The 24,368-nt window shown below is 39.8% G+C and overlaps 1 long non-coding RNA gene across 1 annotated transcript in view; it reads right to left on the reverse strand.

The window, feature by feature from the left end:
• Positions 1-346: 346 nt before the first annotated feature.
• The window catches only part of LOC147168760 (uncharacterized), a 62,812-nt gene continuing 38,790 nt past the window's right edge, over positions 347-24,368 (reverse strand). Inside the window, exon 4 of the long non-coding RNA XR_015095956.1 lies at positions 347-901. This is a non-coding gene — a long non-coding RNA (uncharacterized LOC147168760). The remainder of the gene's footprint in view (positions 902-24,368) is intronic.

Below are 24,368 nucleotides of genomic sequence, written 5' to 3' on the forward strand. Positions count from 1 at the left end.
CAGTTGCTCGGGTCTCAGGTAACAACCAATCACAGCCCTGCTTCATAAAATAGGTGAACTGTGGTTGGTCGTTGCCTGAGCCCTGACCAATTGTGATGTCGACAGCAAGTGTCAAAATGGCCGCCCCCTGAGATGGACAAAAACAGCGGGATTTTTGCTTCATAACTCATATTCCACAAAAGTAATATTATCAGAATGTCACGATTAGACTAGTGAGGTCACATACAACATCTTTTTGCCGAGAAATGTTCAAGGTTGACTTCCACTTCGAAGCGAAAGCAAGACAAAAACACAAAATCACAAGGCAGCAGCACACTTGCTTGGGTCTCGTACCGTAAAATCCTGCGTGTAACACCCCCCCCGTAAAAACATGCAGGCCACAAATAATTCACACATGCAGTACTTTTGATGATAATTTCTTTTCTAACTTGCACGTTTTAATGATGTGGAGATTGGCCGGAACCATAACAGGTGGCGTTCGAGATCAAATGGCTGACAAGGGAAGGTAAAGATGTATGGTTTAGATTAGCCTGAGGGAGATGGATGGTGAGATTCAGTTTGGGGTGGCACTGCTGTGCTGCATTGACAATGGTGGCTCACACACTCACACACACACACACACACACACACACACACACACACATACAAACATGTTTCATTTATATTGATGCGGTCCTTGGTAGATAACATCTGTGTGTTCATGCTTAAAATTAATACTTAACTTCATTCTGTTTTCGATATGCCATCTGTCTTCCTTCTGGCACTGCCGCGGGGGACTGAATTACGAGGGTGCCAGCGTTTTCAGGTGGGGCTACCGCATCGACGAGTTGTCATTCAATCCGGGATGATTTAGGTGAAATGCTTGACGCCGGTGAAGTGCTTGAAAAAGTCTGCTGTTCAGCTGCAGTGCAGAGAGCAAAAAAAAAAAAAAACATTGACCTTGTGTCAGCTTTTCCAAGACAAATCCCCTCGCCGGCACGCATAGAGAATGACCTTACATTAACCTTTCTGACCCAGCTTCATTTTCTGAACACAATGCATTGTAAGGCTTTAATCGTGCTTTAAAAAGATTAAATTGGAGTCGTACTACCTTTAAAGGTACTAAAAGCGTTTTTACAATATGGCCCCATTCACACAGGATGCCACACAGAACAAGAGCAACCATCTAAGACTATTTCCACAAGTTAATTAACTCATGCACTCCCAGCCAGTTTCACTGAAGCAACCTCCTTCACTCCCGGCTGTTTTACTGGATTTTGACAGATTTTGCAAGGCCCACAGAATATTGTGTTCTATTTCTATAAAAACATGGAACCTGCCAAACGAAAGATTAGAGTCTCTTCTTTTATCAGGGAAAAATAATATTTATATCTGTTTCTGTTTGCAGCAATTAGCATTAGAATAGAGCCAATTTTCATCATTATTCACAAATCACTGGCGAAAATAGCTTTTTGCAACAAGTCCCTGATTGATCTCTTATACTCTGCTGCCACCTGCTGGTCGTTTTGTGTAATAACTACCATTGCTTTAAGCGACCTCTTCATCAAAACCTTCTGTATGCTCAAGCATAAAACTAAAACAAAAAACGTATAAACACGTTTTTGGGACCATATCAACATAAAAAAACGTTTTTGAGAGCAAATTAGTTAATATTACTGAAAGTCGTGTGTAAATTGTAGACTCACGCTTCCTCTTTTTCTCAGCACATTACATTCTGGTTTTACAGCAAAAAGTACACCAGGAAATGAGATGCCAATTGTTCTCTCTGTTGTAAAATGACACAAATACGAAAGCGTAAAATGTAATTTGCACTTTTAATGCTGTACACATTATTCATTCATTACATACATTTTGTTTTAATAAATAATCAAATGCATCTGTAACCAAATATCAGAATCAGCATCATCCTCAAAAATCCAAACCAGTTGGGCCCAACTTGTCACTAGGAGGTCTTCAAACACGTTTGTACACTTAAAAATGATCTGAAAACCACAACTGTGGAATCTATGGCAATGTGTAGAGTTTAGCAAGCACACGTTGAAAGCTTTTTTGTAAATCGGCCCAAAGAGTTCTGTGATTTAGTAACAAAGGGGAAACAAGGAAATGTGGTGTTTTAAAGTCGGTGCAGCTACAAGTGCTCCATCTCTACCTGTAGTGAGTCAACTGTTTGTTTCAGTGCAGTTTATGCATACCGTCGAGATGAAACGGCATCCCACAATCTCTGTGCTGAAAGGTCCATAAAAATGGGCTCCCTGATGTGAGCAGATGTGTATTGGAGTAGTCTACTTTGCTATTCAACTCTGCACGGGACGTTCCGGAAAAATAGCACACTCGATTGAGTGCTTGACAAACCATCTGGATGACCTCATGAAGTGAATTCCCACCCCAGAGATGTGCTCAGCATGCATTGAACAGCTTTGGTGTGATGTCTAGAGTGATAACTGCACCTCCCCATTGGGCGGCGACTCCTTTGTGGCATTGTGGTTGGACTTCAGGAGGCCTCGGGACTTATTGAAAAGCGACATTGACGTGAAACGTCCACAAGCAACAGCACCCAAGGAACTGAAGAGTGACTTTGAACATTTCAAAGGGTCCGTGGCGGGATGCGATAAGAGATTCAGATAGCAGCCTAAAAACTTTCATTGAGTGGGTTTCAAACAAGAGGTGCTTCTTTCACAGGACTTTTTAAATTGATTTGACACGTTACACACACTTCATTGTCACCGTCTGATTTTGACAGTTTGACATCGTTCGCGGCGTAAAGGGTGAGCAACTGGTGGTTGGAGGGCCAAAATGCGCCCCCCCTCCCATGCCCAGTGTGGCCCGATTGTGCTCAACTTGTATTAAATTAATTCAATAAAAAAAAAAGTGGGAAACTTGGAAAGTTCAGCAGCCGTTGCAAGCCACAATCAACACACAGTAATACTTACAGGTGAACGTGTACGGCCATAAAATCGTTTTGCATTGAAAATGAGGAACTTTTAGATGAATTTTTTTTTTTCCCCCATATGTGCTGCTTGTTCTTAAAAGATGGTATTCGAGATACAATTGTTCCATGTCGTTCCTAGTCAGTACTCAACACTTGGTCACAAACCACACAGTGAGGATTGAACGCTTCCTCTTACTCGCCCCAAATATAACAAGAGTTGAAATCTTTGCACTGGTCTACAGTAAATTTAAACGTATTTGTAACGCGAATTAAAAAAATAAAATAATGATCACATCACATTTTTTTAGATATTTTCATTTTTTGAAAAAAAAAGAAAAAAAGAAAAAAGCTTGTGCTATAAGGATTTTGCCATTGGTTGTAATTTATAGCTATGACAATTCAGGAAAAAAAATCCTGAACCACACCCATAATTCATTAAGATGACTAAATATATTACTATTTTACATATTATACTATCATTATTATATCATCCATCCACCCATTTTCCACAAAGGGTTCACAAGGATGCTGGAGCCTATCCCAGCTGGCTTCGGGCAGTAGGCAGGGACACCCTGAACTGGTTGCCAGCCATTTTATATTATATCATTATTATGAAAAAAAATGATGTTAGACAGAAAAAAAAAAAACGAGGGAAGATTTGGATTCCCGACAACCATCAACGTACATTCTATCGTGTTTCGTCCAATCACAAATCACGCTGGGTTACAATTGGAAATTACAGAACGCACGTACTCAATGAAACTTCAGGCTTACAACAATATCCCATGAATATTTCACATACCAGTAGGGAGAGCAACTAGTTGTACATGGACCAACCACACTTACGAAATGACTGTTTTAAAGTTGTCGGTTCAAGCTCATCCACGACCCGAAGGAGGACAAGCGGTACACTATAATGTCTTGCTTTCAGATTAGTCAAAATCCAATGACTGTGCACTATAGCATGCAAATATAAAGATTTTTTCTCAAGTGTCTCTCTAGTTGGGTGTTAGAAAGAGCAAGAGAGAAAATGCCCCCCCCCCCCCCAGTTATGCCCATCAGTCTCGACAAACTACAGAGAAAACCTTTTATCACTGCCGGCAACCCCAAAACGCTCTCATGCTCTATATGACCCCTGAACGGCCCTGACTCTCCGCTTTGGCTTTGTGAACGAGTACGGCTTAATAGTCACGGCGCAGTTTCTGCTCATTCAGTTGTGTATAAGCATCTTTGCATTTGTTGAATGGCTTGTATGGATTTACTATTCACGCGCTGGCTGCATGGTCTACTTGCTTCTTTTTTTTTTTGCAGTTTCTCAAAGGCTTTGTGGTTCGAAGATTGGTCACAGTGGAGACATTTTTCGTATTCATGCTTCATGTTTTTATTCATTGCTTTTTTGAATCAGGTTTCGACGGTGGTCGTTTAATTACTTGAATTCTAATGTGTGCCGCACGGTGATGCTGTGGTCAGCAGTCTCTGAAAGAATGTATAGATTGGGAGGGGGGTAGCTTTTTGATTTGCAAGTTGAGGCTTTAGTGACTTGTTAAAGGGCAGCAATTGATTTTTTTGGGGGGGGGGGGGGGCGCTGGGATAGGCTGCATGTTTCATGACCCTGAACAGCATAAGCAGTATAGAATAGGCTTGACATGATCAGGATTTTGGAGCTTTTAAACAACAACAACAACAACAACAACAACAACAACAACAACAACAACAACAACAACAACAACAACAACAACAACAACAACAACAACAACAGCCAATCCTTCTAGATAATAAATGAAAAAATAAATAAATGCTTAGTTGCGCCGGTCTCCATTTTTAATCATCAAGTTTTTGTTTATTACAGCGTGGAGAGTAAATAGAGACACAATTCGTCTCCGTCCCCTCGTCTCATTATTTAGCGCATATGCGCAATTAGTCCCCCTGGCGTGATGCCAACGGCTCTGAGAAGGTACGGCAGGTCCGATGTTGTCGTCACTGTCGTTTTCTGACAACAGCATATTTTATGTACGTATGTATGCATATATGCACATAGTGCATTGCCTCTTGGTGGCAAAGGAACGTTCTGTCAAAAATGTTTTGCAGGCCTGGACTATAATGATGCAATTTTCGATTCATTTTAAGAGGGAACGTTGATTTGAGTGTGTGTGAGTGGAACAAATTAAACTAGTAAGTCAAGGTAATTACAAGTAAAACACTTTCCTTTTTTTTCTTCTTCTTTTTTTAATCAAAGTTTGTTATCGTGCGTTCTGGTGGTGGCCCTGACCAAAAAAGGGACCACTGTAATGTATGATGGTGATTGTGACCGGAGTGTGTGAAGTGCTTTACAACACCGCGGCAGCCAACCGACTATGTTTTAGAAGTTTGCTTTTGGCGGCCTTGGACGTCTCTCGGGTCTCACCACATCCTTCGGCTTCTAAATTAGAAGGAAAGGGAAGGCTTACGCTGGAAAAGGCAACTTGTTCTTTGGGTGTCACAACATCTCGCCGTTCCTATACAATAATTTAACACCATCCAATACGATCCTGTCGTTATAGTTTCCTGTCGCTCACGTTTGAAAAGCTGACAAGCTTCACAGGCGGTAGTCATTCTTGAACTTTTATGATGACATTTTCTTCAATAACAGAGGCTTTGTTTAAACATGAACAAGGACAGAAAATCAATTGCGCAACACAATTGTCGTTGATATTTAAATTGACACAAAAGGGGCTTTTCCCCCCCCCCCCTCCCACCATTGTGACAAATACAGTAAAAAAAGAGGGCAAAGGGGGAAAGATAGAAATCTATGACAAATGCGATGATGTGATAAAAGAGGCTTGCCAAAACAAGTCGGAAGATATCGAGAGGAGAGGTGTGACATCAGATGGGCAGCTTTTCTCTTGTGGAAAAGGGCCACATTTTACAGCTGCTGTAGAGAACAATGTGAGCAGTGCCGAACAGGATAAATGGCTTGTGAGAGTCAAGGCTTTTTTGGCACTCTCGCATGGTAGCACTGGGGTCTTGTCAGTAGAGATGTATACGAGGGATAACTTTCCCTTGGAGGAAAAGAAGCTATATCTTGTCAAGTCGGAGCTCAAGGCGATGCGCTCTCAACTAACACTGATGTCTTTGTCGAAAGTAGAGATCCTTCTCTCTCTATCTGTGAGTCATAGAGTTAGAGGTCAGATTCAGCTTCGTGTTCAGAGAAAAAAAAACGACCATCTAGTAAAAAAAAAGGGGAAACTATAACTGCTGTAAACTTGAGAAAAGCAGTGACGGGGATATGTTGGACGACACCTGTTTGAAGATGTTTACCCGTAGAGAACTAGGTACGTTGATTTGGTTCTTTGTAGTCAACTGTAATCAAAAACTCCAGAACCAAAAAATGAGGGTTGGATTCACTGGGGGGGGGGGGGGGTCTGCTTTGGCGGCCTCAGTATTAGATTTCATCTGTTTGCAAAATATTTGGTTCTGTTGGCTTCATCGAGCCACGATCTTTTACACGCTTGATAAATCAAAGAGCAAAGAACTGTTAAAAAAAAAAAAAAAGTCATGGAAAAGGCAGGTACCAAAGACTAATAATAAGTACGAAAGATTTTTTTCCTTCTATTTTTTCCCCCGTGAAACAACTCCCACATAATACTTCCGATTTACACCATTTAAGTTTCAACTTGCTTGAAAAATTCCCGCCTCCCGGGGTATATATATATATATATATATATATATATATATATATATATATATATATATATATATATATATATATATATATATATATATATCATCTGATTTCACATTACTTACAGTATTCGCACAATTGAACGATAAATATCAACTTTTCCCCATTCCTTTTCAGACAGACATTGAACTTTTTTGTTATGCTAAGTGATATACATGTATACCAACTGACTATCATATCAGGAAATGGATTATAATTTCACTGAAATGATTTAAGCACATGCGTTGAGCTAATAGCGTTCCGCTTTTCAGCATTCCCATGAAATTTCAGCAGAAATTGCACTTTGTCTAGTCTAAATACGGTATTTTGGTTAATATTGTGTTAATGGAGTATGAGTTAAGCAGCAAAATCCAGCAGTGTTTATCAATATCAGAAGGCGGCCATTTTGCCAATTGCTTTCGAGTGAAACTGACATCACAGTTGCTCAGGTCTCAGCTAACAACCAATCACAGCTCAGCTTCAGAAAACAGTTGAGCTGTGATTGGTCATTGCCTGAGCAACTGTGATGTCATCTTCAGTCGACAGCAAGTGGCAAAATGGCCGCCCCCTGAGATGGATAAAAATGGCAGGGTTTTGCTGCATAACTCATATTCCACAAATGTAATATGAATCAGAATGTTGTGTTTAGACTCGTGAGGTCACATATAACATATTATTGTCAAGAAATGTTTAAAGTTGACTTCAAACATCAAAAAACAACTGTCTCAGTTTTGCAAGAAGATGCCTTCAACACTCCCAATAATGTGCCCTTGCCTTTGTGTCACAGCCCAACAGAATTTTTTCCTCCCTTGCTTTACACTTTTTGAAAATAACATTTAACTCTAATGCCAGCCCACCCACAGTGAAATGGTTCCCCATTTGACTTGCCTCCCAAACCCGATATCCTATTGTGTTCACTCTATTACTTGAGAAAACGTAAGCTGTCAAATCATATAATTTCACTTGGAGAATTGCTTTTCTCTCAGAGTCAGCATGCCTCTTGGTGCAATTCACAACCCTGCTGTGTCTTCATCAAAGTTAGCAAAGATTGAGGTTCAAAGCCCTCCAGTCACCACACTTGCTACGAGGATTCCATTAAATGTCAGGTGCCATCACTCTGACCCGAGTACAATTCCAAACCAGAATTTAAATTGACGAACATGCTCGCCTTCTTCACCCCCAACTTGTTGCCAGTCTTTCATTCCTTTTTTTGATGCAAGCAAAAACGTGAATCACAGAACTAGTTTAGTAACAAATTTATGACTAGATCAAGAGGAATTGACTTCTACTATGATTTTAAATTAAATTAAATTAAATTTAAATTAAATTGACCTACAAGTCAAAAGGATAATTTTAATTAATAATATTTTGATGCGATTTAATAAATGGCTTAATTTAATGGCCAAAATGTCTTCGGAGTGTCAATGACGGTAATGCTGCAGCGCTTAGCAGCTATCAGACTTTAAACACTTCTTAATCTAATTAGGCCATGCCTCTTTAAGTCTTCTTTTCAACGTAAGAGGAGTCCTAATTTATCTACGGGCCTTTGTTTAATTATGTGGTTTCAAGGTGACAAGGTCTAAGTGTTGAATGTCTTCCTTTTCTTTCACTCCTAATAAGTGTGTTTTACTCCAACCACAATGCCATAGGCCATTTGGTATGAAATATATTGAATAACAAAAACAACTTAATGATCATCAAAGTCTGAAAGACATTTTATTTTTGAAATTTGCAACCTCCGCACCTTTGTCAAAATGCTTATCTTGGTTATGTGATAGCTTAAAAAATGTAAGCCCACTAGCTAGCAAAAATGGACACAATATGGCATAAAAATGCTTCAGCTCATTGAGCCCAAACATAGGATGACCAGATTTTCAAAATTAAAACCGATGCTACTATGGGTTTCATTGAAAATCAAATATTCAAAAAATTGGCACCAGGAAATATTTCTAACAAATTTAATGGCAAGCCAATCTGGTGACCGGTGGTTGTGTCATTGCTTTAGCTAATGCTAAATGCTATCTTGGTTGACAGTTCAGCGGCGCTAAACAAGGCAATGCACTCACCCTTATCCAACATTTTTTTGCTCTGTCCCAATAGTTATTGAAAGCTGGCTAAAGAAATTAACCAAAGATGGGATTGTCTTGTTGAAATGAAATAAGCAAAGACTTTGTCATACTCGCCCTGACTGCACTCCGCCATTGCTAAGCAGCGGCCGTCTTCCATTAGCGCTGACAGTTTCTTGCACTTCTCTGCTTTTATTCCCATCAACTTGTAAAGTGTCATTGTATGTCCTGAAAAGCAATATGGCATATTATTATCATGATTATCCTTGCCGCCTTTTTCATCAGCCATTTTTCTTATTTCAATTGTTGGGTGCAAGGCCGTAGTACAAAATCTGATTCCAAAGGATGTTAGTCGAGATTGTTCTTATCTAATTTCTGGTACTAATAAAGGCGGGGGAAAAAAACACCATCAAGATTCTTTCTTGTAGGTTATCTCGAATGGCTCCATCATTTTTTTTTTTGTGCAAATCATTCATTACCAAGGCCAAGGCAAGGTCAGAAGTACATTAAGTATGATTCGTTACAGGTGTTGTTCACCATTACAGTTTTTCATGGCTATATCATGCATTATCTTACTAGACTGGTTCCTGAAAATGGTTACTTACACAACATAATGCCTTTCAGAAAGGTGTGAAAGTGTTTTTTTTTTCCCCACCCCTCAAGGTTATAACCGCAGTGAAGTCCTTTAAAAGTTTGTTGGTGCCTATTTTTCCTTCCTACTTTCTTTTGTTTAGGATGTTGGCTATCATCGCCCTTTTTTAAAGCATTATAAGGAGCGAGAACATTCATTAGTTAAATATTCATGCAGCAAAGTAATGACATCCCGCTGGTGTGCGTGCGTGCGTGTCACAGAGCCAGATGCTGCCTTAGCAGGTGCGCCATTCCCTGACAGGTGACAAGTACCTGATCTGAAAACCGTATGGCCGACAAACCAGGGTCACATTGCTAGTTAAATACTTTGTTTGACTCTGGGAGGGAATGCCTGACAAACCTTCTGGTGAGCTGACCTGGCCTTGCTGCTCATAAGCAACAGGGAGGCTCATTTTGGGCAAAAGACTCTGACAGCACAGTTTTGAGGTGAAAACTTTGTTGCACTTGGGAACGGAAGTTCTCCCATGTGGTTGTGTGGGTTTACGGACGTAGTCCAAAACAGTATCTGGGGCCAGGATGTTGATATGATATTTGAGTTTGAACCCAGATGTTAGTCTCAGCTCATAGCATTCTTTGGGAACACCTTTAGATGTTTAGAAATATCATCAATATCTTTTTTTTTTTTAATTTTTTTTTTTTACTAATAACATTCCAAATGTTTTGAAAAATAGGATACACACATTACACTCTCTGTGGACAGCATCCAGTTCTTGAAGCATTCAAGATTGGTGCAATACTTTTTTTTCACGTTCTTTGATAAATCATTTTTTTTCTAATAGCTGTCATCCTTATTTTCATAATTGGCCTGTGCCAAAACAAACACGAACTGCCCAAACAATAAGAAACTTGTGCGGATACATTGAAGCGGGCTTTCGTATGAATACAATTCTTCAATCACGTCATTGTCAATAAGCTGCACCTGGAGAAAGGTCATATCCCTGCACTTTTAATGGACTTGCTTACATCTATCAGCATACCCGTTATGCAAGCATACAAGGAATGAAGTGAAACCAGTTACCATGGTAACAGAAGGTTGACAGCCTTTCAACGTTTCAAGTCGAACAGCCCTCAATAACACGTTGTTCCTTTTAGTCCATCATACGAAGCCCCGATACTCAATATAGTCATACAAAGATTTTTTTGGTTTTCAATGTTGTCTTGGTTGATATCGCCGTAGAGGGAGCTAAAAAAAGTGCAACCATTTCGCATGCTCATTATTTCATGTATATCGACTGCTGTGGAGCAAATCTGTAGAATCGCTTCTGTGGATGAAGATATCACTTGCTACATTATGTTGCGACTGCCATACTGTTGTTTATGACGATTGGGAAAGAAAATAGCATGACAACCACACTTTTGTAGTATTTGCGTAATCCTGCTAACTCAAAAATGAACACACAAACCAACTAAATGAGAAGAAAACAACACCACTTGCCTTTTCCCATTAGGTGGAAGTAATTAGTTAAATGTGCTTTCCCACTTGATGGTGATAATGAGTTAAATGCTAAAGAGCAGAACTTCAAGGAACATTGTCTGAAATTGACGATCAATATTCTTCCGGGAAGGAAAAAAAAAAAGTCTTAACAGGCACATTTTGTTTTTTAATTCTTAAATAGCCACAAATTAAAATACAATCAAAAAGTCTTAAGTACTCTTGTGCCTTTTTGGCATGTCCTCAGCAGCAATTCAGTAATCAATTTGGTTTGAACTGCAGCTCAGTTTGACGGACACGTACAACGTGTAATCAGCCAGTTAGTAGTGCTGCTAAAACCTTCCTTGATTATGTTGACAGGCCCAAGTGGCTAACAGAGCAATTAAAGACAGCCATATTCATAGCATTTCCATTATAATTGTATATTTTTCAACTTAATTTCATTGAACAAATGCCACATTATCTCTCATGTCGAAAGATACTGGAATTGAGGTAGTAATCAACAGAATATTAAGATCCTATATTGTATATTTGGGTGTTTCAAAGTTTGTGTTTTCTGCAAATGTAACTTTGAAATTTTGTCTTTAAAAAAAAAGTTCCTACATCGATGCCAATCTAAGCTGCAAACGCCTGACAAATACAAAACAGCATTTGGCTTTGAAATGCAAGTCATTTCAAGAGGTAAATGGCAACAGTAACTAGGTCTTACACTCTGTAACAAAGGGGACTAGCAGGTCGGAACAATGATAATTGCTATTACAGAAAAAATTGGCCTTTAAGCATTTTCTTTTTCCGTCCATAATACCTTATATAACTTTCCGTTTTGCTGCGAGTTTTTAGCTTCACAATTACCAAGGATGAATTGCGTATGATTGTTGAAGAGTCTGCAAGCATTTCCCATTGTATCCCTTCATCCCTTATTCATACATACAAATCCATGCTGTGTAGTTTATTTTTATACCTGCACATTAAGTTGAGCAAGAGTCTGACTTCCTGTTGAGTAATCCTTTAACTAGTGATTGGTGTTTATTTCGTACTTCGTATCCGTTGTACTATGTTACCGGTACGGACATTGCTTTCCAAAGTAAAAACAGATGTTTGCAAATGTCTTATTTCGATTAAACAGAAGATAATCAGTTTTCTTTCATGAATGTCATGTGGAATGTGAGTGATTGAGGGCAATGCATGGTGCTTTAATGAACCATAGGGAAAAAGGTGAGCAGACAACTATGACTTGATGGGACGTGATTGGACTGGTCGCCATGACTGGACAGGGCGTGACAAGAGTGGTCGCCATGACTGGAACAAGCATGACGTGACAGGACCTGATTTGCCTTGACTTGCTGTGAAGTGGCTATGGTTTGGCTGTGGCTGTGACGAGGACAACTTGGCTGTGACGGGGACGACTTGGCTGTGACGGAACCGACGACTTGGCTGTGACGGGGACGGCTTGGCGGTGACTAGGACGACTTGGCTGTGACGGGGACTTGACACACGAACTTCCACACATAACGTAGACAATGCACCCACGACGACTGGACAAACACAACAGACTAAATAAAACCAACACTAATGAGACACACCTGGGGAAAAACAAGTGGCTGAGGGCACTGATTGGTCACACACACTGGGTAGGGAAGACAAAATGAAACAAGGGTAGAAACCAGGAACACATGACAAAAAAAACAACCACAGACAAAAACAACGAGAACATCCATAACAAACAAAAACCCAACCCCCACAGAACCAAAAGATGACAATGAACGACTACAGAAATTAGTGACCATTTACTGTTGATATACTTAAATCTGAGGATTTGGGCGATATATAAAAAAAAAAAAAGGCTCCAAAACGATTACTCGATTATTAAAATAGTTGTTGATTAATTTGATAATCGATTACTTGCCGATTAATCGATTAATTTTGACAGCTCTAGTATGTTATATAACGTCTCACATCCGGAGTGCTCCTTGACGTTGGTGCACCGTATCGGCGTAGCCAACTGCAGACATCTCCAAAATAAGTCACACAATCTTAAATGGACTCATTACAACATGACACGACAGCACCACTGAAGAGAAAAATGAAGGGATCCTCGGTGTTCACCGCAAATGTACTGCAGCTTGGCAAAGATTCCCTCAATAAGAGTCTCCCCTTGTGCCCTTCAAGTCACCAGCACATCTTAACAGCACAATTTAAGCTCGACTGATCACGCGTATTTCTTCCAGTCATAACATCACTGTTGCTGGCCTTGCAACCTATCATTTGTATGCTGTCAAATTTAGCTGTTCTTTCTCAATCTCCCCCTCTCTGTCATCCAGTATTACGCCGTGACCTGTGGCCACCAGTCCTTCAGCGAACCCGCATATGTGATGATTGCGCTGAAAACAAGGGCGTATACTGTGCAGTACATCAGTAAGCACTGAAACTATATTGGCTTCAGAATTTGAAATGTATAATCCATTGCAGGGTTTTGATGGAGATAAAATATTCCTTACTTAGCTCAAAATAATAATTAAAAAAAAAGGCACAGCATGAAGTTTGTCAGAGCTCAGTTTCTCTATTACACATCCAAGGCGTTGATCCTGATCCACCCTCCCAAACATCAAACACTTCTGGAATGCACTGGAATAGATTGTGAGGCAGGACCTCTCACTCATCACTTCCCAACTTCAAAAATATATTATTTGGATGAATGAGCCAAAATTCCCATGGATATAAATCCAAAATATTGCACAGGGCTTTTCCACTGGTAGCACTGGTGCGACCAACTCGACCATAGACCAGATGGAATAGTTGTCTTAACTGTCATAACTAAGAGCTGGCAGTTTCGCGATTTATCATAAAATTCACAACACAGGCGCACCTCTGTGGGATATGAACAAGCTGCTGGTCTTTTTCGATGATGCGGGACAAGCGGTCAACACTCCTACTCAGTTGACGAGTGAACTGCGACTTTTGAGCCACTCTGCAAATTGGTTAACAACCTGGAGATGCTGGCGAATCGTCTTGAAGAATTTAATGCCAATTCGGCTAATTGATGCCCTCTGAGAGTCGCAGGCAAAGATTCAAGGCTGATGGAAATAATTGTCGGCCTGTTCTCAAAACAAATGTTATTTGGACTTGCTCCTGGAAGTGATTCTGCTGGACGCTAATCTCCTCCCTTTAATTAGCCAGGATTCCTGTTCTGTCTCCCTCTGTTGGTCATTGTTTTTTTTTTTTTGTGTATTGTGTTAAAACAAATTCCTTTTCCTTATTCAATCTTTGCCGGTGAAGATGTCTCCCGCTACACAATCTTTTTTCTTCGTGAAAAAAAAACAACCAATATTATTATCTTGTATTATACTACCCCCTGGAGGCTGGAGTGGGCACACCAGATATAATCGATATATTCAAACATGCCCTTTTTTTTAATGATCTTATTGTGGTATTAGTATTATTGTTGTAACATAGAGTGCCATTTTCCAGATTTTTGAACAACAATTCTAGTTTCTTTGTGTGGGAGGCTGGAATGGATGGACTGCAATTTCATTCATTGCAATGTGGAAAGATGATTTCAAGTGGAAGTCAACCTTAAACATTTCTTGACAATAATATGCTATATGTGACGTCACTAGTATAAACATGACATTCTGATTAATACTACATTTGTGGAATATGAGTTATGAAGCAAAATCCAGTCGTTTTCATCCATTTTTGAGGGCGGCCACTTTGCCACTTGCTGTCGACTGAAGAGGACATCATACAGTTGCACAGTTGCACAGGCAACGACACAAACACAGCTCACCTGTTTTCTGAAGCTGCGCTGTGATTGGTTGTTTTCCGAGACCTGAGCAACATTCATGTCATCTTCAATTGGCAGCAAGTGGCAAAATGAAAATGAAATTGATAAAAAAACGGATGGATTTTGCTGCATATTCCACAAACCCAATATTAACCAGAATGCCATATTTAGACTAGTGGAGCTGCATAGAACATATTATTGCCAAAAATAATTTTGGGGGGGAGGGAGGGGGCTGCGGGGTTATTCTTGTTTATTAGTATGGTCACAAAACTAAGGCGCTATTTTATGTGTACCGTGATTTGCTGGCAACCAGTCTCGGGTGTACCTCATCTCTTGCCCAAAGTCAGCTAGGACAGCCTGCAGCTCACCTGCCACCCTAACGAGGACAAGTGGTATAGAAAATGGATTGATGAATGGGTACATTTGTGGTATTGCCTTTTGCTGACATCGCCCATTAGGAACAAAGCATGTACACCCATTCAGGTCCATTTATACAGTCTGTTAAATGTGTACCGAGTCTGACGTGAAAAATGATGCTTCTCAGGAGGGAATGTAGACATAAGGGCATCGGACGCGAAGGGCATATGACAAGCAGAAGGACCTGAGAGCTTTTTATGATGCTTTCCAACATCAAACTTGTTGTGAACATGCCAGGTAATCAAGATACAGACAACTAAGACAGATTACAGGGATTGCAGACTCTGTACACCAATATATCATCATGACGCACAAAGACAACACGCACGCACGCACGCACACAAGAACAGGTTTGACTTTAGTAACAGAAATGTGAAATAGGCAACAGAATGGATCATGCTGGTCTGCCCAGCCAAATATTAAATGTTGTTGCTATGTTTTTTTTCCTAAAGATATTTAAGAATTGACTCATAGTAATAAAAAAGGGAATACTGTACAGAAATTATAGACGTATGGTAATCTATGACAAATTACAATATTTTGCAAATGTATTGCTTTAATTTGAGCTGCAATGTCAGATGTCACAAAGTAGTGACACAATTCAAATAACCTTCCGAATTTTCTGGATTGATAGCTGCTAACTAGCTGCAGTTTTCCTCAGGGTTGAAAAGTAGCAATTGCGACGAGACTATTTCTCCAGAAATTGCATTTCTGGAGAAATTGTGCGGGAATGCTGAAAGCTGAATGCTAAGATTTGAATGCACGCGGAATGCTAATGAAGTAAATTGAGAGATAAATTATGGAATAATTGGAAGCGGCACGGTGGCTGACTGGTTAGCACGTCCGCCTCCCAGTGCAAAGGTTGTGAGATCAAGTCCGGGCTTCGGCCATCCTGGGTGGAGTTTGCATGTTCTCCCCGTGCTTGCGTGGGTTTTCTCCGGGTACTCCGGTTTCCTCCCACATTCCAAAAACATGCATGGCAGGTGAATTGGACACTCCAAATTGTCCATAGGTGTGATTGTGAGTATGGTTGTTCGTCTCTGTGTGCCCTGCGATTGGCTGGCAACCAGTTCAGGGTGTACCCCGCCTACTGCCCGAAGCCAGCTGGAATAGGCTCCAGCAACCCCCGCAACCCTTGTGAGGACAAGTGGTACAGAAAATGGATGGATGGAATTATGGAATTATGACCTCCTGGTTACTGGACAATGCACAGTACCAACTGTGCCGCCGAGAATACTGTAAGTAATGTGGAATCAGACGATATATACCCCGGGAGGCTTGAATCTTTGAAGCAAGTTGAAATTTGAACGGTGTAAATCAAAAGTTTTATGTAGGAGTTGTTACACGGCAAACACGTGTGGAGAATAAAAAAAAATCACAATAACATATGTGGGAATGCTTCCCACAATGAAAGTAATATCAATAATACCAGTACGGCATTGTTTCTGTGAAGAAAATGACTGATCTCCTGATGTCTCTTCCTAATTGGTTACACACCTCCAAGCTGTTGTAAAGTATGCTAAGCTTGTGGCTAACTGACTTGGCTCAACTCCCGAACTAGCACGGCACACGTACTTCAGTTCGCTAGACTGGAAAAGAAGTATCCCTCCCAAATGACCGCACTCCTTACCCCAATCTCAAAGTGTCAGACCAATACCCTGCGGAAGAAACTTATTTCTGCTGCTTGGATGAGTGACCTTGTTCACTTTTTGTTCACAGCCCAGAGCTTGTGACCACAAGAAAGGGTGGAACTTAGATTGACCTGCAAATTGATCTGTCAAGCAAACCCAATATGTGCATTCCAGAAATATGCTATTTGTATTTAAATAAAAAAACAAAATAAAGATTATAAAGCACCTACAAGTGGAAAAAACTGTCTGGGAGTGTTGTCGAGAGATTGCTACGAGGCAAGGAATGAACAACGGAGTAAATGATGTCATGATCCATGTTGGGGTTGGATTTTGCATTGTATTGATTAGAATTTGCTTGCTTTAACTTAAACCCGTATCTCACTGAGAGCTGGAGGCTTTCGATGGCGTGTTCATGTAACTAATGCTGTTTTTTTTTGTCGGGGTTCGTTCAAGGTTGCAAAAGGTTGAAAAGACGCAAACAGTTTTGGTCGGTGCAAAGAAAATTTTTGAACATCTTCAAATTTGATGGTGAGACAGTAGAAAGCCATCCGCCAGAAGAAAACAAATCCACTTTGTCAGCATGAATAGACTCCAGCAGCGTCTTCTGTGCCTAAATACTTTTATTAAATTCAATTAAAGTGTTTCATCTGTCGTAATCTGAATAATAGTCAAAGAGAATGATCACAAATCCTCGTATCCTGCTTGTTATCACTTCTAAGTCCCCCAAAAAAAGAAAAACTAATTTCCCTAGCAAATTATAACAATTTAAACTGTGGGCGGATCAGAATCCACAGTGACAGTAATTACGCTTTAACATCGTAACACTCCTAAATTAGCACGTATGGTACCTGCCATGAAACACCATAAAAATAGGGTTTACAAATGACAGAGTGCAACTACTTTGAAAAAAATGACTGTAACCAGATAGATAGATAGACAGAATCTAGACAGACAGACCCAAAACCATTTTACCTTTCCATTCTGTACATCTGATTACATTTGCAACAGACTGCATCAAGGCCGAAAGTAAAACAACACAATTTTGTCTTTCAGTGTTTAGTATTATACAGAGAGCAGCACATACGCGCAAATTGCTCACACTTGTCACCAAGCAACACACAAATCTCTCAATTATAAAACCTCACCAGGCTCTTAAAAAAAAAAATTGCTGACCTTCACATGTAACAGCAGACAATCAAAGCGAAGCCACGGCAGCAAACAAAAGGGTTGGAACCGTAAAAAAGAAAGAAAGGAAACTCACAGGAGGAGCGATGATGTGCTGACGGGCCGCTGGCCTGCTGCCCCTCTGCACCGAGAGGCAATGAGGCGAAGGATCTCTCAGATGGCGAACCCGGCCCAACACCGTATGACTGATATGTTCTGTTCACAGGTCACAGACAGATCGTACCTCATACTCGCTTAAGCCCAGTATTCCTTGACAGTGAACCACATTTTTAAACCTGCATATCAAGTTTACAAGGGGAACTGGCTGAGCTTGCAACCGTGAACCCCAATCATCAATGAAAAATCTCAGTGCTAAACAACTCAGACGACCGAACCACCAGTGTTTGCTAAAGGATTTACATTTATCCAGTTATGCATTTGCACTCAACCATATTGCTCAGGATAAAGTTACGATGGACACTCCAGACTGACGTGACGATAAATGTGGCATTTAAAATGTTTTCTTTCAATCACGTTTAGTAATATAAACACTCCTCGACGTGCACACAAATACAAAATAAAGGGCATTTCAAGTTGCATGACAAGTGTGCACTTGTATATGTCATTTTTTTTTTTTGAAGGGAAACGTGATATTTTCTCTTAAGTGATACACTATTTATGTTTTGACTTTAAAAAGCATGACTATTATCTGCCCGGGAGAAAATGTGTCACTCTTCTAAAATGTGACTCAAATCAAATAAAAACAAGCCATTAGCTGTCATAATAGTAAACTGAAAATGAATGAACCATGTGGTTTGTGAATTGCTTTTGAAAGATGAAGATATGGCACATTTACAGTTGTTTTTTCCCCCCTAATATTTATATTATTATATTTTATCATTTTAATCCATCTATTGTATGTATGTATATAAATGTGCTGTTGGACTATTAGCAACACACAAGATGGATGATTTACTGTCTTCGTGGGAGCTCAGGAAGGAATTATTAGATTTTTAAAGACACAACTAGAGAAAAAGTAACCCAAAATAAATACAATATGGTCTTATACCTCCCTTAGTTGCAACAATTAGGAGGGGGGGAAAAAAGGCATCAATTCTGGTTTTATATTCCACCTCGTTACAGTGCAATCGGTCAGGCTAATGATTAATGAAAGAAGCTTTTTACTGTCATTGTAAATTATTTGACAAACGACCCTCTTTTTGTCCTTTCTTTGTGGATAAAAGGTAAATGACAAAACAAAGCGAAATCATATATTCTAATTAGACAAAAAACGACACAATATTATGATGAAAGAATTGCAGTATCAAAGTCGTCAGAAGAAGAATGTGGGACCATTCCCAAGCTGCTCTAATCAAGTGTGGTTGAGGAAGGGGGGGGGGGGGGCAGGAGGACAAGGGGAGGATGTGAGAGACTCCGACGTGGAGTGGACTGCAGGAAAAATATGCTAACAGTGTAATGTGCGGTCTTGAGATAAACTCAAAAGTGCCTTATTTGAGCATCACGTCGAGGCCCAGTTAAAGTAGTAGAAGAGAGGCACAATTTAGGAGCATCATTAGTTTAAACTGCAATTACAGATATTTTCATTCCTTTTTCATTGAAATGCAAATTGAATAATGCAGATTTGGTCTTTAAAAAAAATAAATAAAAAATCTTGTTTGATATTCTAATATGCATATAAAGTAGATTATGGACACATAAGTTTAAAATCAAAACCCGGTAGATTTCACCAGCCCTATTGTTTTGTCCTGCTTTTATGCACGTCCCGTCCCTGCTTCCCGGTTTGTATTTATTTACTGATTTATTCATTTCTTTTGAGTCCAGTTAGCAAGCCAATTGTTTGGGCCGTGTGTTCCTTAGTCGGTCAAAGAGTTGTCATAGCGAAAAGCGATTCATACAAATAATCTAACAACATCTAAACGCCAACAGGTGTGTTTTCATCATACCGGTACGAGAACTACTTCCTGCTTCTGTGTCTAAGAGTCATGGGAAATGTAGTCCCACGAGCCGAATGCTGTGGTCAATACGGACCGACGCGAGGTTCCAGAAGCTGCCGGGGCCGGACAAAAATAGGTGAGTGCATTGCCTTGTTTAGCACTGTCAAACTGTCAACCAAGATAGCAGCTAGCATTAGCTAAAGTAACAACACAACCACTGGTCACCAAATTGACTGGCGATTCAATTTATAGAATTTATAATTTTAAGGTTTGTAGTGTCCCATTTTTAATTTTGAGGAAGTTGATTTAAAGAAGTTGTCCTTAAACATTTCTAGACAATAATATATATATATATATATATATATATATATATATATATATATATATATATATATATATATATATATATATATATATATATATATGTGTGTGTGTAAATGTAAAATATTTCCACAACAGAATGCTGAAATAAAAAAGCAAGAATAGTGCAGTACAAAAAGAAACAGTACAGTGGCTGTTGTTTCTACTATTCAACATGGTACTTTTACCTTACATGCAAATGCAAATACTTTTTTCTTCTTAAATGTCTTTAATTACTTTGCCTTTAAGTTGTAATTTTGCTTTAAATGTGTTTCAACTATGTGAAGTAGTTAACTTGTGAATGAAATGCGCTACATAAATAACGCTGCCTTGCTAACTAACCTTGAGGACTGTAAGATAGCTGCAGTACATACTCAAGAGAACAAAAACTCCTGGCCCATCCTCTCCAACGGAGGCCATAATAAATTTGCATGCTGCAAAATAAAATCATTACTCAGTTGTTGTGGTGTCTTGCCTTATTTGAAGGAAAGAGAAAAAGAGACAGTCACTTTTTGTCTCTCTCGGAAAAAAATGGATGCGAGTCAGAGATGTGCACAGCATCCAAGTCATAAGCTCTCAGACCACATTATGCAGATACTTATGGAGGGGCAGACCGAACACATCAGGCGCACCCTCAGGCTGGGTTAAAGGCATGGAGCCCCCATTCTGCTCTGAACTCATCACCATTCATTTCCCAGAGATTGTGCAAAACGCCACACATTATCACCAGAGATTTCAACCTCTCTATATTGTAGTCATTACATTTTAATATGCACCTCCATCTGCCCTCTAGTCTGCCAATTGTATTTCCAACAACGGCGCTGGATTTCTGCTCGTACAAACGCTGCTGGTGTGCAAGTCGTCCATTGCCTGGAAAAAAGGCTTCATCAGTCAGTTTTGTAGTGCGGCGGCAGCATAGCCAAGGACATAATAAAGTACCATCATGTCCATAAATGTTTTGGGTTTCACTTGGGAGTAGCGAACCTCTGTTTACAAGACCCCATAATCCGGACAAGTGTAGCAATCTGGCATCTTGCAGAATTCCTGCTGCGACAATAAAAGCAATCCAAAATAGTCCTCTTTCATCCCCTGCAGGACAATAGAATGCTAGCCTTGGTTTGTTATTTTTTAACTAAAGTATTCTGTAGGGTGTTTGTCTGGACCAAGAATGAAAATGTGGGATCCATCGATTGTACCCACAGCGTCAACCCCAACTGTTGAAAATGGAACAATGTTTTTGTTTGCGTGTTTATTTATTTAATAAGTTTAACATGGTATACAGCTATTAATGTAACAAATATTCTAAACATTTTTGGGTTAAAAATAAAAGCTTTTGTGTTCAATTGGCAGGTAAAAATGATACAAATAAACAAATTTTAGGGCTGCACATTTATTTAATTTTATTTTAAATAATTTTGCTCATGGTACCAATCACAGAGCGACATTGTATTTGGGGACAAGATATGCAGCTGTGACGAAAACAAAAAAGCGGCGAAGCCGTGGGAAGAAACAAACCAAACATGACAACACCGGTGGACGAATGCGTGGACGCTGCAATTAATTCTGTTCTCGCTGAATTAGTCTCTTGTATCCGCATATCAACATTGCAAAATTGACAACATAAACTCAACGCCATGATATCAGCTAGTCACAATAGTCGCATGTGGGTCACGACATTTTCGTCCTTTGCCGTGATTGGTCGAAACAAAAGTTAGGTAGACGTGCACGCGATTCTGCTCCGTCTAATCAGCTCGAAGTGTCGCACAGCATGCCCCGCCTTTCCCGAGCAAATCAACGCGGAGCAGTCCTAGATCGATATTGTGGAACACTCCCTCGAGTGAAGCACAAATCAATCTGGCTATTTGCCAGACTACTATTTCGTAGCATCTATGTGAAAAACATGTCTTTTTTTTTTTTTTTTTTTTTTACAATTTCACATTTTTGGGATGTCTGCATGCAGTTTCATACCGGAAAACAGAAACATTTTAAAAATGACAAAAATGGACATGGTGTTTTTCGCATAGCAGCGAGAATTTGCAAAAACTTTCCAACCCAGTATTGTCCACTAAAATTTATACTTACTTAAAGGCAGCATCTTGAATGGTAATTCATCCTGGCCTTGTAAACACTCTTCAAAAATTAATTAAAAAAAAATAAAAATAAAAATCACAGGATATTCAAGAGACGAAAAAAAATCTACACAGTTTTATTGAATTTATTTTGTAGAATACATTTTAAGTGATGGTAAAAGTAAAAAGAGATTAAATAATAAACTGCTTTAACAGAGCAACCTATAACAATACAATGCAATACCGTGGTATTTATTGCGCTGTTTAATACAATCAGCATACGCATTTGTTTAATATGAACAAGTTAAAGTACGGAAAAGTTAGTGCGAAGTGCCCTACTGGGTGCAATTCCGAAGCCAGGACGAACCTGCAATATTTCTCTACCAAAAAGTGGATGTGACATGTCACGGGAGGAGGTGTGGCATTCAGCAGAGATGATACTTTAACCACTATCCTCACTCCACTTGCACAGGTCTGAGGGCGCACCCCAGCCCAGAAATGTCATCCTTAATCATTTCGTTCAGTCTCTTCCGGCTAGCTGTCAAGTCGTCGTGGCTCGAGTGGACCACTCCACAAAAAATGACTAAATCCTTCCACAATGCCATTAAAAGCACTCCAAAAAGGCCTGAGATACAATGGGAGGCACGGCCTGCTCTCTCTCTTCTTATACAGTGCATTTGAGGCATATTTAGAAGTAAACATACGCTTAACGCACACATGCGTGTCCACCATGTTTTCTAAGGGACTCGACTGTTTCCGCTTGGTTTGGGAACACACAACTTGCGCAGACTGGGATGCTCAAGTTTGCGGAAAATATTTGCAGTTTTAAGGTAATTTAGTGCTTGACTTGACTCAAAATGTTCTTCTGAGAGCGTGAAATCTCATCACAATCATTCCTAAGATTTGTAGTAATAGGTCCTGGCCTCTGGTAGTTGTTGAGGCAAAAACTAAGGCATGGGAGGATTTTTGTGAGGTCACGGGAAACGACCTCCATGTGGCTTCGAGGAAATTCTGGTCCACTACATGCCTTGCTATGCGGAACCAGAGGTTGACATCGCCTAGGTTGTAAAAAAATAAAAAAATCCTTGATGGCAGTACCCTGGGGGCGGATGGGATCGGCCTGGAGTTTTTGAAGGCTCTGGATGCGCTCTGTAGACTTGGAGAAGGTGTTTGACCTTGTCCCTTGTTGGTGGGGGGAATCGTGTGAGGTGCTCCGGCAGTATGGAGTACCCGAATGCCTAATTCTGATTGGTCCCTGTCAGACTTTGGTTCACATTACTGGCAGTAAGATGGATTCTTCAAAAGCTACACAGCAAAACAGTCAGTGTTAAATTTCCATGGTTTGATCAAATATGCAGTAAGCAGTGTTATTTTATCACTGTTAGGATAAAAAGTTACACTGTCAGAGTCAATTTCCTTGAGTGTTGTGGTGGATGTCATTTCCAGTGAAGGAAAAACTTGAATCCACCTCCTGTCTCTCCCAAGTGTTGCTGTAGTCGCTCGCTGCAGATTTGAAAGGGTGTGTGACACATGACAATGTCGCAGTGACAGATGAGCAGAAACAAGATTTGACAAAATCATATAATTTTTGTCTCGTTTTTGTTCGCGAAAACAAAAAGATTTTAGTCCAGTTTTTATTAAGTGAAGTACATTTTCGTCTCATCTTTATTTGTCGACAAAAATGCTTACTGATTTAGTCCCATGCAGTTATTTTTATTTTTTTATTAATGAGGGTTTTAGACTAGTCTTAGTCCGGCAAAAAATGTGTGTTGACTGCGATCTCAATAATAAATAAACAGGACATGAAGAAAAAAAAATGGATTTCAATTTCCTTAACATTCTACAACTTTTACTGATTTGAAATATCGGTGAAACTTCCAATCATCCAGTACTCTTTTCCAAGATGAAACACATTTGTATGCGGGAGTTTGCTGGCAAGTAAACAACATTCATCCACAAGCCTACAAAGAGAGTGGGAGGAAGAGGACAGAGACCACCGTCAAGCAGATCGTGAGGTAATGGCTCAAATAGCGGCGATCCACACAGCAAATTTGCCAGTGTTAGACTAACACTGTGTAGTGTTAATTCTAACACTAGAAAAGTGTTTGTGTCCACACCGATGAACGTAAATCTGACACTTTTCAAAGTGTTACTTTTTTTTTTACACTTAACCAGTGTTACTCCAACACTCTATAGTGTTAAAAATCTAC

Source organism: Leptonotus elevatus, chromosome 9 (assembly GCF_054856555.1).
Source record: "Leptonotus elevatus isolate MCC_2025b chromosome 9, RoL_Lele_1.0, whole genome shotgun sequence".
In the NCBI taxonomy this organism is placed as follows: Eukaryota; Metazoa; Chordata; class Actinopteri; order Syngnathiformes; family Syngnathidae; genus Leptonotus; species Leptonotus elevatus.